Raw genomic sequence first — 14,057 nt, 5'->3', positions numbered from 1 at the left:
AACGGAGCTACAGCTGCTGGCCTACACCACAGCCATAGCAACGCCAGAGCCAAGCCACATCTGCGAGCTACACCAAAGCTCAAGGCAAAGCTGGATCCTTAACCCACTGAGCAAGGCCAGGGATGGAACCTGCAACCTCATGGTTCCTAGTTGGATTTCGTTTCCACTGCGCCACGACAGGAACTCTGGTTTTTTGTTGTTGTTGTTTTCTTTCTTTCTTTCTTTCTTTCTTGCTTGCTTGCTTGCTTTCTTGCTTTCTTGCTTTCTTTCTTCTTTTATTTGTAGAGAGTGTTTTGTTTTTGTTTCATTTTGTTTGTCTTTTTGTCTTTTTTTTAGGGCCAAGCCTATGGCATATGGAGGTTCCCAGGCTAGGGGTCTAATCAGAGCTGTAGCCGTGCCCTACACCACAGCCACAGCAACTTGGGATTCAAGCCTCGTCTGTGACCTATATCACAGCTCACGGCAACACCAGATCCTTAACCCACTGAGTGAGGCCAGGGATCAAACCTGCAACCTCATGTTCCTAGTCTGATTTGTTTCTGCTGCACCACTATGGGAACTCTTAAAAATTTTTTTAATTTTAATTTTATGGTTTTTGGCTGCAGTCACTGCATGGAGAAATTCCTGGGCCAAGGATCTAACCCCTGCTACAGCAATGACCAGGGCCACCTGCAGTTAAAATACTGGGTCCTTCACCCACTTGGCCACAAGGGAACTCCTAATTTTTTTTTCTTGTTTTAAGGCCATACCTGCAGCATATGGGAGTTCCCAGGCTAGGGGTCTAATTAGAGCTGCAGCTGGCCTACGCCACAGCCACAGCAACACTGGATTTGAGCTGCATCTGTGACCTACACCACAGCTTGCAGATCCTTAACCCCCTGAGCAAGGCCGGGGATCAAACTGAATCCTCAGGGACACTATGTCAGGTTCTTAACCCACTGAACCACAAAAGGAACTCCTAATTTTCATTTTTTATTGAAGTACAGTTGATTTACAATATTGTGTTAGTTTCAGGTGTACAGCAAAGTGATTCATTTATATGTATACATCTATCCATTCTTTTTCAGATTCTTTTCCTATATAGGTTATGACAGAATATTGAGTCGAGTTCCCTGTGCTATACACAGGTCCTTGCTGATTATTTCATATATACACTATATCTAGTTTATATATAGTCGTGTGTACATATTATCCCCAAATTTTTAACTAAAAAAAAATCAAGCCTACAGAAAATCCAGAAGAATGAGACAAGACCATGCACACCCCCTTCACTTCGACTCACTAATTCTTAGCCTGTGATCTTCTATTGATTTTTCATGCTGATGAAAACTCTTGTATGGAGTTCCTGCTGTGGCACAACGGGATCAGCAGAGGCCCTGGGATGGGGGTTCGTTTCCTGGCCTGGCACAGTGAGTTAGGGATCTGGCATTTGCCACAGCTGCGGCTTAGGTAGCAACTGTGGCTCTGATTCCTGGCCCGGGAGCTCCATACGCCACAGAGTGACAAAAATGACCTCCCCCCCTCAAAAAAAACTCCTGTAACTTTTATCTGCATGCCTCCCCTCTCCCTCTCTAACCAAGGGCTGCAGCCCAGCTCCTAGCCTGGGTGTTGGTCCGTGTTTATCTTCCCATTGGCATCAGGGAGGACCGTTCTCATTTCTGGGGGTACCCAGAACAGAACTGAAGAGGTGTTAACTATATGCACATCGAATGAAGGCCAGATGATACTGTGGGGCCCCTATAAATGAAGGTGGTTCAGTCATTTAAACTGAAAGGAGTGGGCATGTCCAACAAGAAAACCCTCCCAAAGGACGTCATTAGCATATTCAGATCACCAGTAGCAATGTCGTTTGAGCACAAACACCACAGCAATGTTGTTTGAGCACAAACGCCATTTGGCAAATTAATGTTATTAAATTGTATTGGTTTGCTGGAATTCCCGTCATGGCTCAGTGGTTAACGAATCTGACTAGGAACCATGAGGTTTTGGGTTCGATCCCTGGCCTTACTCAGTAGGTTAAGGATCCGGTGTTGCTGTGAGCTGAGGTGTAGGGTTGTAGATTCACCGCATTGCTGTGGCTCTGGCAAAGCCTGGCAGCTTCAGCTCCGGCTCAACGCCTAGCCTGGGAACCTCCATATGCCATGGATTCGGCTCTAGAAAAAGACTAAATAAATAAATAAATAAATAAATAAATTGTATTGGTTTGGAAGTGATATTTTTATTAAATCGGCTCAAGAGCTATGAGCATAAGGAATTTATATCTATAATGATGTTGATGCAGACTTGAGTAACACTACCATAAAAATAAAACTGGGGGGAGTTCCCGTCGTGGCTCAGTGGTTAGCGAATCCGACCAGGAACCATGAGGTTGCGGGTTCGATCCCTGGCCTTGCTCAGTGGGTTAAGGATCCAGCGTTGCTGTGAGCTCTGGTGTAGGCCAGTGGCTACAGCTCCGATTGGACCCCTAGCCTGGGAACCTCCATATGCCACAGGAGTGGCCCAAGAAATGGCAGAAAGACAAAAAATAAATAAACAAATAAAAAATAAAAATGAAACGGGGCACCCAAGAATATGTTGCTGGGGCATATATTCGTTGTAAACAATGAGTTGGAACATGCAAGTTCGGGAGACATGCCTCAGGGGTACCCTGGGGAGAGGAGAGGGAAGGGGAATAAGGCAGTTGAAAAAAGTGGGTTCCTTTACTCCATTTGGGTATACTAGAATTCTGTGTAAGATTTGGTTTGGAAAAAAGGAATTTGGATACCATAGATCTGGATTCTTTCTTTCTTTCCTTTTCTTTCTTTTTAGGGCTACACCTACGGCATATGGGAATTCCCAGGCTAGGGACTGAATCTGAGTTGCACCTGCCGGCCTACACCACAGCTACAGCAATGATGGATCTGAACCGTGTGCAACCTACACTATAGCTCACGGCAACGCTGGATCCTTATCCTACTGAGCAAGGCCAGGGATCAAACCTGCAACCTCATGGACACTAGTCACATTCATTACCGCTGAGCCACGACAGGAGTCCTAGATTATTTCTAAGAATCCTTTCAGCTTTAGCAACCAAAACCCACTTATTTTCACTGACAATGGAAAGCATTGGTAGCTTTGGACCTTCTCCCGTGCACTGTCTTTAGTGTGTGTTATGTGAAGTTTTGTGGGTATACATGTGTGTTATTCAGAGTTCTCCAGAGAAACAGAACCAAAATGGATGTGGATATATACACAGGAGAGAGAGAGAGAGAGAGAGAGAGAGAGAGAGAGAGAGAGAGATTTTGAGGCATTAGCCCACATGATTCTGAAGGTAACATGTGCAAAATTTGCAGGTCAGGCCAGCAGGTGGAAACCTAGAAGAGCTGATGTTATGTTTCAGGTCAGATGACTGTTTGCTGGCAGAATTCCCTCCTGCCCAGGGGAAGCCAGGCTTTGTTCTATTATGCCTTCAACTGATTGCATGAGGCCCACCAAACTATGGAGGAAAATCTACTTTATTTTTTTCTTTTTAAAGCTGTACCTGTGGCACATGGAAGTTCCTGGGCCAGGGGTAGATCAGAGCTTCAGCTGCAGGCCTACACCACAGCCACAGCAATGTGGGAATCCAAACCACATCTGCAATCCATACTGCACCTTATGGAAATGCTGGATCCTTAATCCAGTGAGTGAGGCCAGGGATCAAACCTGCATCCTCACAGAGACTACATCAGGTTCTTAACCCACTACAACAGGAACTCCTGGAAAATCTACTTTATTCAAAGTCCACAGTATTAAATTTTTTGTGTGTAGGATTTTAAAAAATTGATCAAAGTGGAGGTCCCGGTGTGGTGCAGCAGAAATGAATCCAACTAGGACCCATGATGTTTTGGGTTTGAAACCTGGCCTCCCTCACTGGGTTAAGGATCTGATGTTGCCATGAGCTGTGGTGTAGGTCGCAGACACAGCTTGGATCCGGAGTTGCTGTGGCTCTGGCGCAGGCTGGCAGCTACAGCTCCAATTCAACCCCTCGCCTGGGAACCTCCATATGCCTCGGGCGTGACCCTAAAAAGACGAAAAAAAAAATTATCCAAGTATAGTTAATACTACACTGTTTCTGGTGTACTAAATGTCAATATCATTCAAAACACCTTCACAGAGGAGTTCCCATCAATGCAACTAGTATCCATGAGGACGCAGGATCGATTCCTGCCTTGCTCAGTGGGTTAAAGATCTGGTGTTGCGTGAGCTGTGGTGCAGTTCACAGACAAGGCTCAGATCCCGCATTGTGTTGCTGTGGCTGTGGAGTGGATCGGCAGCTGCAGCTCTCATGGGATCCCTAGCCTGGGAACTTCCATATGCTTCTGGTGTGGCTCTAAAAAGATCAAAAAAAAAAAAATCCAAAATAATGATCAAGGCCAAATACCTGGCATAGCGAAACTGGCACATAAAATTAACCATCACAGCACACATCGGCTAGTTTCACTTAGAAATAAATTATAATTCAGAAGAGTCTCTTCTCAACAATTTCAAGATACTTCCAAGTTCTTAGATACAGGCCAGGTTGAAAGTACAATTTTTTTTTGTCTTTTTGCCTTTGTCTAGGGCCACTCCTGCAGCACATGGAGGTTCCCAGGCTAGGCGTCTAATCGGAGCTGTAGCCACCAGCCTACGCCAGAGCCACAGAAACGCAGGATCCGAGCCGCGTCTGCAACCTACACCAGAGCTCACGGCAACACGGGATCCTTAACCCACTGAGCAAGGCCAGGGATCGAACCTGCAACCTCATGGTTCCTAGTCGGATTCGTTAACCACTGAGCCATGACGGGAACTCCGGGTTGAATGTACAATTAACCCTTGAATAAGATGGGTGTGAACACTTGTGGGTCCACATACACATGGATTTTGTTCACTAAGTGTGTACTTCAGTACTACACAATCCACAGATGGTTAAATCTGTGGATGTGGAGCCCTTGGTACAAAAGGTTGACTGTAAAGTTAATGTAAATGTGAAGTTACATTTTCGACTATGCATTGGAGGGGTACCCCTAACCTTGCATTGTTCAAGGACCAACTGTACATAAAGGAAGAAGAGCAATGTTCATTAGGAAATGCTCCCAGATGACAGGACCTGGATCTGTTTTGTTTATTTTGGCATCCTAGAGTCTAAGCCAGTGCCTGGCTTGTGCAACTTGTGTTCTATCTGCATCCGCCTACTGGCAAAATTAGAACATATATAAGACTTTTTTGGTAGCTTGTACCAAGCTGGGTGGGGTAAGCTTCAACAAAGTAACATCCTATGAGTTGGGAAGGTGGGACTAATTACCTGGTTTTATTCTTTTTTTGTTTGTTTGTTTTCTGCTTTCTTTCCCCCCCTGTACCCATGGCAGATGGAAGTTCCCAAACTAGGGACTGAATCTGAACTGCAGCTGCCGGCCTACACCACAGCCACTGCAACACCAGATCTGAGCGGCACCACAGCTCATGGCAACACCAGATCCTTAACCCACTGAAAGAGATCAGGGATCGAAACTGCATCCTCATGGCTACTGGTTGGGTTCGTTTCTGCTGAGCCACAACGAGAGCTCCCATTGTAGCCATTTTTAAGTGTACAGTTTGATGGTATAAAATGTTCATCTTGTGCAACCATTACCACCATCCATCCCAGAACTCTTCATCTTGTAAGTCTGAATCTACCTATTAAACAATAAGTCCCCATCTCCCCTCCCCGCAGCTCCTGGCAACCACAATTATGCTTTCTGTATTTATGATTTTGGCTACTTGAAGGCCCTTATGTAAATAAATGATACAGTATTTGTCTTTTTTTTTTTCGGTAACTGAATTATTTCATTTACCTTAATGTCAGGACTCATCCATGTTTTAGCATATAACAAATTTTCCCCTTTTTTTTTCTTTCTCTTTTTTTTTTTTTTTTTTTTTTTTGCTTTTCAGGGCCCCACCTGTGGCATATGGAAGTTCCCAGGGTAGGGGTCCAATCGGAGCTGCACCACAGCCACAGCAACTCGGGATCCAGTCTGTGTCTGTGACCTACACCACAGTTCATGGCAATGCCAGATCCTTAATCCACTGAGCGAGGCCAAGGATCAAATCCACATGCTCATGGATACTAGTTGGGTTCGTTACTGCTAAGCCACAAGGAGAACTCCCAGAATTTCCCTTCTTTTTGAGGCTGAATGATGTTCCACTGTAAAAATATAGCACATTTTGGCTCTCCATCCATCAGGTGATGGACACTGGGTTGCTCCTATGCTTTAGCAATTAAGAATAATGCTGGGGGGAGTTCCCGTCGTGGCGCAGTGGTTAACGAATCCAACTAGGAACCATGAGGTTGTGGGTTCGGTCCTGCCCTGCTCAGTGGGTTAACGATCCGGCGTTGCCGTGAGCTGTAGTGTAGGTTGCAGACACGGCTCGGATCCTGAGTTCCTGTGGCTCTGGCGTAATCTACAGCTCTGATTAGACCCCTAGCCTGGGAACCTCCATATGCCGCGGGAGCGGCTCCGGAAAAGGCAAAAAGAAAAAGAAAAAAAAAAAAAGAAAGAATAATGCTGGTATAAACATGGGTATAAGAAAAGAAATGCATGGACTTGGAGAACAGACTTGTGGTTGCCAAGGGGGAGGGGGAGGGAATGGGGTGGTCGGGGAATCTGGGGTTAATAGATGCAAACTATTGCATTTGGAGTGGATAAGGAATGCGATCCTGCTGTATAGCACTGGGAACTATATCTAGTCACTTATGACGGAACATGATGGAGGATGATGTGAGAAAAAGAATGTATATACATATGTGTGGCTGTACGGTAGAAAATTGACAGAACACTGTAAACCAACTATAATGGAAAAAATAAAAATCATTTAAAAAATTAAAAAAAAATAAACATGGGTGTACAAATATCTCTTCAAGACCCTACTTTCAATCCTTTCGGGCACGTACCTAGAAGTGGAAATGTTGGGTCATATGGTAATTCTATTTTTAATTTTTTGAGTAATCTCTGTACTGTTTTCCATAATGGCTGCACTATTTTCCATTCTTACCAACAGGGTACAAGGGTGCCAATTCCCCACATCTTTGCCAACACCTCTTGTTTGCCATTTTTTAAATAGTAGCCATCCTAATGGGTTGGAGGTGGTATCTCATTATAGTTTTGATTTGCATTTCCCTAATAATTAGTGATTTTGAGCACCTTTTCATGTTTTTATTGGCCATTCATATATCTTCTTTGAAGATACTCAAGTGTTTCACCCCCCCTTTTTTTTTGGCCTTTTTAGGGCTGTGCCCTAAAAGATTAGGGGTTAGGTTAAAAGGTTAGGGGTTTGGGGGTTTGTTTTTTGTCTTTTTAGGGCTGTGCCCTAAAAGGTGGAAGGTTAGGGGTTGAATCGGAACTATAGCTGCCGGCCTATGCCACAGCCACAGCAACACAGGATCCCAGCCACATCTGCACCCTACACTACAGGTCACAGCAACGCCAGATCCTTAACCCACTGAATGAGTCCAGGGATTGAACCTGCATCTCACGGATCCTAGTTGGGTTTATTACCCTGAGACACAACATGAATGCCCCCATTTTTGAATTGTGTTGTTTTTGTTGTTGAGTTTTAGGTGTTCTCTATATTCTGGATATTAATCCTTCACCAAATGTATGATTTGCAAGTATTTTCTTCTATTTTGTGTGTTGCCTTTTTACTCTATTGATAGTGTCTTTGTATGCACAAAATTGTTTCGTTTTCATGAAGTCCAATTTGTCTACTTTTTTTTCTTTTGTTACTTGTGCTTTTGGTGTCATATCCAAGAAATCACGGCCAAATCCAATATTGTGAAGATTTTTTCTTATGTTTTCTTCCAATAATTTTTGAATTTTTATTGTCTTAAGACTTGCGTTTAGGTCCTTGATCCATCTTGAGTTAATTTTTGTATATGGTGTTAGATTATAATTCAGTTTCATTCTTTTGCATGTAGATACCCAGTTTCCCCAGCACCATTTGTTGAAAATACTACTCTTTCTCCATTGAATTATCTTGGCACCCTTGTCAAATGCAAATGCTATTGTTGTTGGGTGGAGTGTTCTGTATATGCCTGTTAGACCCAGCAGTTTTATTATCTTGTCGAAGAGATCTATTTCCTTACCTTCTGTAAGGTTGCTCGATCCATCATGGTGAGTGAGGTGTTGATGTTTCCAACTATTATTTCAGATCTCTATTTCTCCCTCCAAATTCTATCTGTTTTTGCTTCATATATTTTGATAGTCTTCCATTAGACGTACAGATGTTTGTAATGTTATATCTTCTTTTATTTATTTGTTGAGACTTTTATTAATACATGACATCCTTTTGTTGTCTTTTGTAAACTTTTATAATTTAATGTCTATTTTGCTTGATGTTAGTATAGCTACTCTTGCTCTCCTTCAGTTACATTTGCATGGAATGTTTTTTTCCTATCCTTTCCCTTTCATCTTGTTTGTGTCTTTGGGTTTCACATGAGTCTCTTATAGACAGCAGATAGTTGGGCCAGGTGTTTTTATCCATTCTGCCAATCTCTGTCGTTGACTGCACAGTTTAATCCATTAACATTTGAAATGATTCTTGATAAGAAGAGATGTATCTTGGTCATTGTGCTATTTGTTTTTACATGCCCTACAGACATTTTGTCCCTCATTTCCTGCAGTACTATCTTCTTTTGTCTGTCTGTCTGTCTGTATGTATGTATGTATTTTGTCTTTTGGGGGCCTCACCTGTGGCATATGGAAGTTCCCAGGCTAGGGACTGAATCAAAGTTACAGCTGCCCACCTATGCCACAGCCACAGCAACACAAGATCCAAGCTGCAACTGCAACCTACACCACAGCGCATTGCAATGCCGGATCCTTAACCCACTGAGCAAGGCCAGGGATGGAACCCTTGGGTTTGTTAACCAGTGAGCCATGACGGGAACTCTTTATTTATTTTTTGCTTTTTATTTTTTGTCCGTGCCCATAGCTTGTGGAAGTTCCCAGCCCAGGGATGAACCTGCGCCACAGCAGAGACCAAACTGCTGCAGTGACAAGGCCAGATCCTTAACCCACTGAGCCACCAGGGAACTCCCGTCTTCTTTTTGTGTTTAGTTCATTTTTTTTTTTTTTTTTTTTGTCTTTTTGTCTTTTGTTGTTGTTGTTGTTGTTGCTATTTCTTGGGCCGCTCCCGCGGCATATGGAGGTTCCCAGGCTAGGGGTTAAATTGGAGCTGTAGCCACCGGCCTACGCCAGAGCCACAGCAATGCGGGATCCGAGCCGCGTCTGCGACCTACACCACAGCTCACGGCAACGCCGGATCGTTAACCCACTGAGCAAGGGCAGGGACCGAACCCGCAACCTCATGGTTCCTAGTCGGATTCGTTAACCACTGCGCCACGACGGGAACTCCTAGTTCATTTTTTGTAATGAAATATTTAAATTCTTTCCTAACTGCCTCTGTGGATATTCTGTAACTCTTTTCTTTGCAGTTACCATGGGGATTACATTTAACATTCTGAAGTTATAACATTCGAATTTGAATTTATCACCGCTAAATTGCAATAACATAGAATAACTCTGCTCCTCTGCAGCTCCGTCCCCACCCCTTTTGATTATTGCTATGAAAAAAATCATATCTTTATACACTGTATGCTGAAAAACATAAACTAATAGTTCTTTTACATGCATTACTGTCCTAAATTATGCAAGATTTGGAGTTAGAAGCCAAAGTAATGCTAGCTATTACATTAATAACTGTTGTTTTCTTTAAATGTATCAGTCTCTTAAATCATGCAGAAAACACAAAATGCAGTTACAAGCCATTACTTCCGTAATACTAGCTCTTATGTTTGCCCATGAATTTGCCTTTATTGAGATCTTTATTTCTCCATATGCTTCAAATTACTGTCCAGGGTACTTTAATTTCATCTCACAGCACTCCCTTAAGTATTTCTTGTAGAGCTGGTCTAGTGGTCATGAACTCTTTCAGCTTTTGTTTTTGTGGGAATATCTTGATTTCTCCTTCACTCTAAATAGTTTTACCAGATACGGGATTCTTGGTTAGTAGTTTTTTTTTTCTTTGAGCACTTTGGGTGTATCCGCCCACTGTCTTCTGGCCTCCAAAGTTTCTGATGGCAAATCCACCAGTGATCTTATTGAGGATCACGTGTACGTGATGATTTGCTTCTCTTACTGCTTTCAATGTTTTCTTTGTCTTTCGAAATTTTGATTATGTCTCCACATGTTTATCTTATTTGGAGTTCATTGAGCTTCTTAGATGTTTATATTCATGTCTTTTATCACATTTTGGAAGGTTTCAGCCATTATTTCTTTGAATATTCCCTCCGTCCCTTTCTGTATCTCTCTGTTTATTCTGAGACTTCTATGATATGTATATTTGGCTTCTTGATGGTATAATGGCACACAAGTCCCTTAGGCTCTATTCACTTTTCTTCAATCTTTTTCCTTCTATTCCCCAACCTTGATAATTTCCATCATGCTATCTTCAAGTTCACTGATTCTGTCTTCTGCCTGTCAGCTCTGCCTTGGGTCCCTCTAGTGAATTTTTAATTTCAGTTATATTTTTCAGCTCCAGAATTAGGTTTTGTTTGTTTGTTTGTTTGTTTGTTTTTGGATTTCTTATCTCTTTATTGATGTCTTCATTTTATTCACTTTTCTTTTTCTTTCTTTTTTTTTTTTTTTTTTTTTGCCAGAACCACAGCATGTATAAATTCCAGGGCCAGGATCAACCATGCCACAGTTGGAACCTCTGCCATGCTGCAGCAATGGCATATCCTTAACCCACTGTGCCACATGGGAACTTCCAGGAAAATTCTTTTTTTTTTTTTTTTTTTGTTATTGTGGTTTTATTTTATTTTGCTTTTGACCCAGGCCATTGCAGTGACAAATGCTGGATCCTTAACACACTGAGCCATGGGGAACTTCTCTTTGAACATCTTTAAGACAGTTGTTTTAAAATCTTTGTCTAGTATATCTGCCTTTAGTCCTTTTAAGGGACGGTTTCTATTAATTTTTTTTCCTTTGTTTTTGAATGGACTGTACTTTCCTGTATGTGTGCCTTGTGATTTTTGTGTTGAACACTAGACAGTTTAATCTAATAATGTGGTAACTATGAAAATCAGATTCTTCCCCCTTCCCCAGGGTGTGCTGGGTTTTATTGTCGTTGTTTTTTCACTTTGTAGTAGATTGTCTCTGTGCCAAGGATTAGCCTGCAGTGTAAAGTCTTCTCACTTCTTTTCTGAGTCTTTCTAATCTGGGAACACATAATCTCCTTCTAATTTTCTCTGTATATTCGGTTTTTTTGAATGTCCAAGTCTTTAAGTTCTGGTTCCTAATAAAGAAAAAGCAAAAAATGATGGAGTGAAGAAAGGGCTCTGGCCCTTTAAATAGTCTGGCCTTCACTTCAACCAGAAGCGGAAGGGACTTGCAACAGTAAGGGGAAATGCAATAGCAACGGCTGCCACAACTTTGTGGGTACCTCTGGTCAGCTTTCAGAGCACAGATCCCCATTATCTGGGGAACAGGGTCCTTTTAGTCCACCCTAGCTCCCACAAGCTGTGTTCAAGCTGCACTGCCTCCTGCCATGTGTCTGGGTGGGGTATCTAACTGCTGCTGAGCTAAGGGCTAAAACTGACTAACACTGACCACAATTTGCTCCTAAGAATTCCATCAGAAGTTGCAAGCCTTCAACAGACTCCAGAGTTCCAAAATATTTGTATTGGACAGATTCTGCCTTTGCAATTGCTGTTTAGGTGGAGAGAGTTTCCTGGTGCTTCCTTCTCTGCTGTCTTCCCAGAACCACCCACCCCAACCTTCCCACCCCCACCCTACTCAAAGTTGAGCTTTGGCAGAAGTCAAACTTTCAACAGAATTTGGCCAGATTCTTGAGACTGTCTGAAAATAAAAAAAGCATTGTTGTATATGAATTTGCACCCTGCGGTCTAATGAACCACATGGATTCTCCTGCGCACATTCAGGTATATTTACACATGAAATAAAAAGAGGCTGCCTTGAAGCTCTGCTACAACCCTGCAGGCCTCCTCACTGAGCAAATGCCGAGAGCCTTAATAGTAACAAAGAGCCCTGGTTCCAATCTGACCTGATTCTCAGCTTCTGCTCCTGTCCATCTGCTGCTAATGTGATTCCTCACCATCTGTCCTGGGAATGGCTTTCCCCCCTTTGCAGGACTCTGCTCCTTCCTGGAGGTCTGCAGCGCAGGAGGGACTATTACCCGCTCCTTTTGGATGATGGACTAACACGCTGAGTAGAATGCAGGGTGAAAATTGTGCCCTCCTGTAACTGATCAGAAGCCTTCCCAGAGTGGATTCCCCACTCATATCCTCTACCTGCCTTTTAATCTATAGAAAAACTTTTGTCGAAGAATCAATTGAATCAGAGAAGTGAGAAAATACAGAGAAAGAGGAAAAGTCAAGCAAGACAGAACAATAATAGTTTAGCCATTCAACAAAGCCAAGGATCTTGAGTTAATTCTTCTTGGAGGACTATATATACTATATATACTATTCTGAGCCATGTCCTTGGAGCTGTTTTGCAGGTGTTGAAGCCCCACTGGGTGAAAGAAGTCAACTGTGCGCTGCCCACAAGCACATAGACCCCATATGGGAACCAGAAGGTTGATGATGCTGACTCCCAATGACGTCATCACCCACCAATCAGGAAAACATCCATGAGCTGATCACACCCTGCTCCTCAAACACTGTAAGACTCTTTACTCACTACCCCTCCGGTTGGGGGGGGCATGTCCTTGAGGCCTGATATTTTCCCCTCTTTGCCTGGCAATTAAAGCTACTTTTTCTGTTTCCTCCAACTCTGTCTCTGCATTTCTATTTGGCACCGGTGTTCAGAGACAGCTGAGATTCTGGCAAGACTCCCTTCACGCCTCTCACATACTTACTGATAGGTTCCCTTGAGGATGGTGACAGACCCCCTCCTCCCCAAGTGTGGCTCTTCACCTTGGAGACCTGCTATGGACATGGGTATGGTCAGGCACAAGATTTACCCCTTTTCTAAAATGTGGATGCTCAAGTTGGGCAGCAAGAAACAACAGCCTGGGGAAAACAACCGCCTGCATAGATTAACCCCCTACAAGGATTAACTGCCTTCTGGCTCGGGACTTGACCCCCTACCCCTCCCTTGACCTTCCCCTCCTCCTTCTCCATTGTTCCTGCCACAAGTTTCCGCCAAAACTCCAGCTACAGATTCCTGCAACGGATCATTTATAAGCCTAGCATCTCCTCACAGTCGGTGCTGGCACCATCTTGAGCTCAGTCCATCTACTATAGAGGCCTTAAAAAGTGTCTCTTGCTTTACCAACTTGGCCTTGCCCGTCCTTCCTCAGCAAACCTAATACTTACCTTTGACCTGGTGGGAGTTCAACACACTACAGTCTCACTCTCTGGTTAAATGGGGTTTTCTTTGGTTTTTTTTTTTTGTGTGTGTGTCTTTTTAGGGCCGCACCCATGGCATATGGAGGTTCCCAGGCTAGAGGTCTAATCAGAGCTGTAGTTGTTGGCCTACGTCAACTACACCAAATCTGAGCCTTGTCTGCGAGCTGCACCACAGCTCACGGCAACGCCAGATCCTCGACCCACTGAGCAAGGCAGGGATCGAACCCACAACCTCATGGTTCCTAGTCGGATTCCTTTCCACTGCACCATGACAGTTAAATGTTTTTATTCTGCCCCCTCATTGATCCTGTACATAGAGTGTGTGCCCTCCAGCGTCACCTGCTGATAAACACAGGCCCACGTGCAAGTCATTCCCTGCAAAGCACCCATCTCAAAGCGTCTGTGTAAACAACTGCTCTACACAAGTGAAGATTTTTTTTCCCTCAGAAAAGAAAAACGTGTCCTTAAAAGAAATGTGAGAAGTACACAAAAAGAGGGGAAAAGGTGTCACTATTAATTTCACCACTGTTAACAGCTGAAATACTGTATTAAGTTTAAAGATTCAGAAAAATATGGAATAATTCTATCACTCCCTAAAATCTCACATGTTACCATTTTGTCATAAAAGGTCTACAGAGACCTTTACTTT

This window comes from Sus scrofa, chromosome 17 (genome assembly GCF_000003025.6).
Source record: "Sus scrofa isolate TJ Tabasco breed Duroc chromosome 17, Sscrofa11.1, whole genome shotgun sequence".
NCBI classification, from domain to species: domain Eukaryota; kingdom Metazoa; phylum Chordata; class Mammalia; order Artiodactyla; family Suidae; genus Sus; species Sus scrofa.
The sequence above is the reverse complement of the archived record's forward strand: the minus strand, read 5'-3'. Positions refer to the sequence as shown.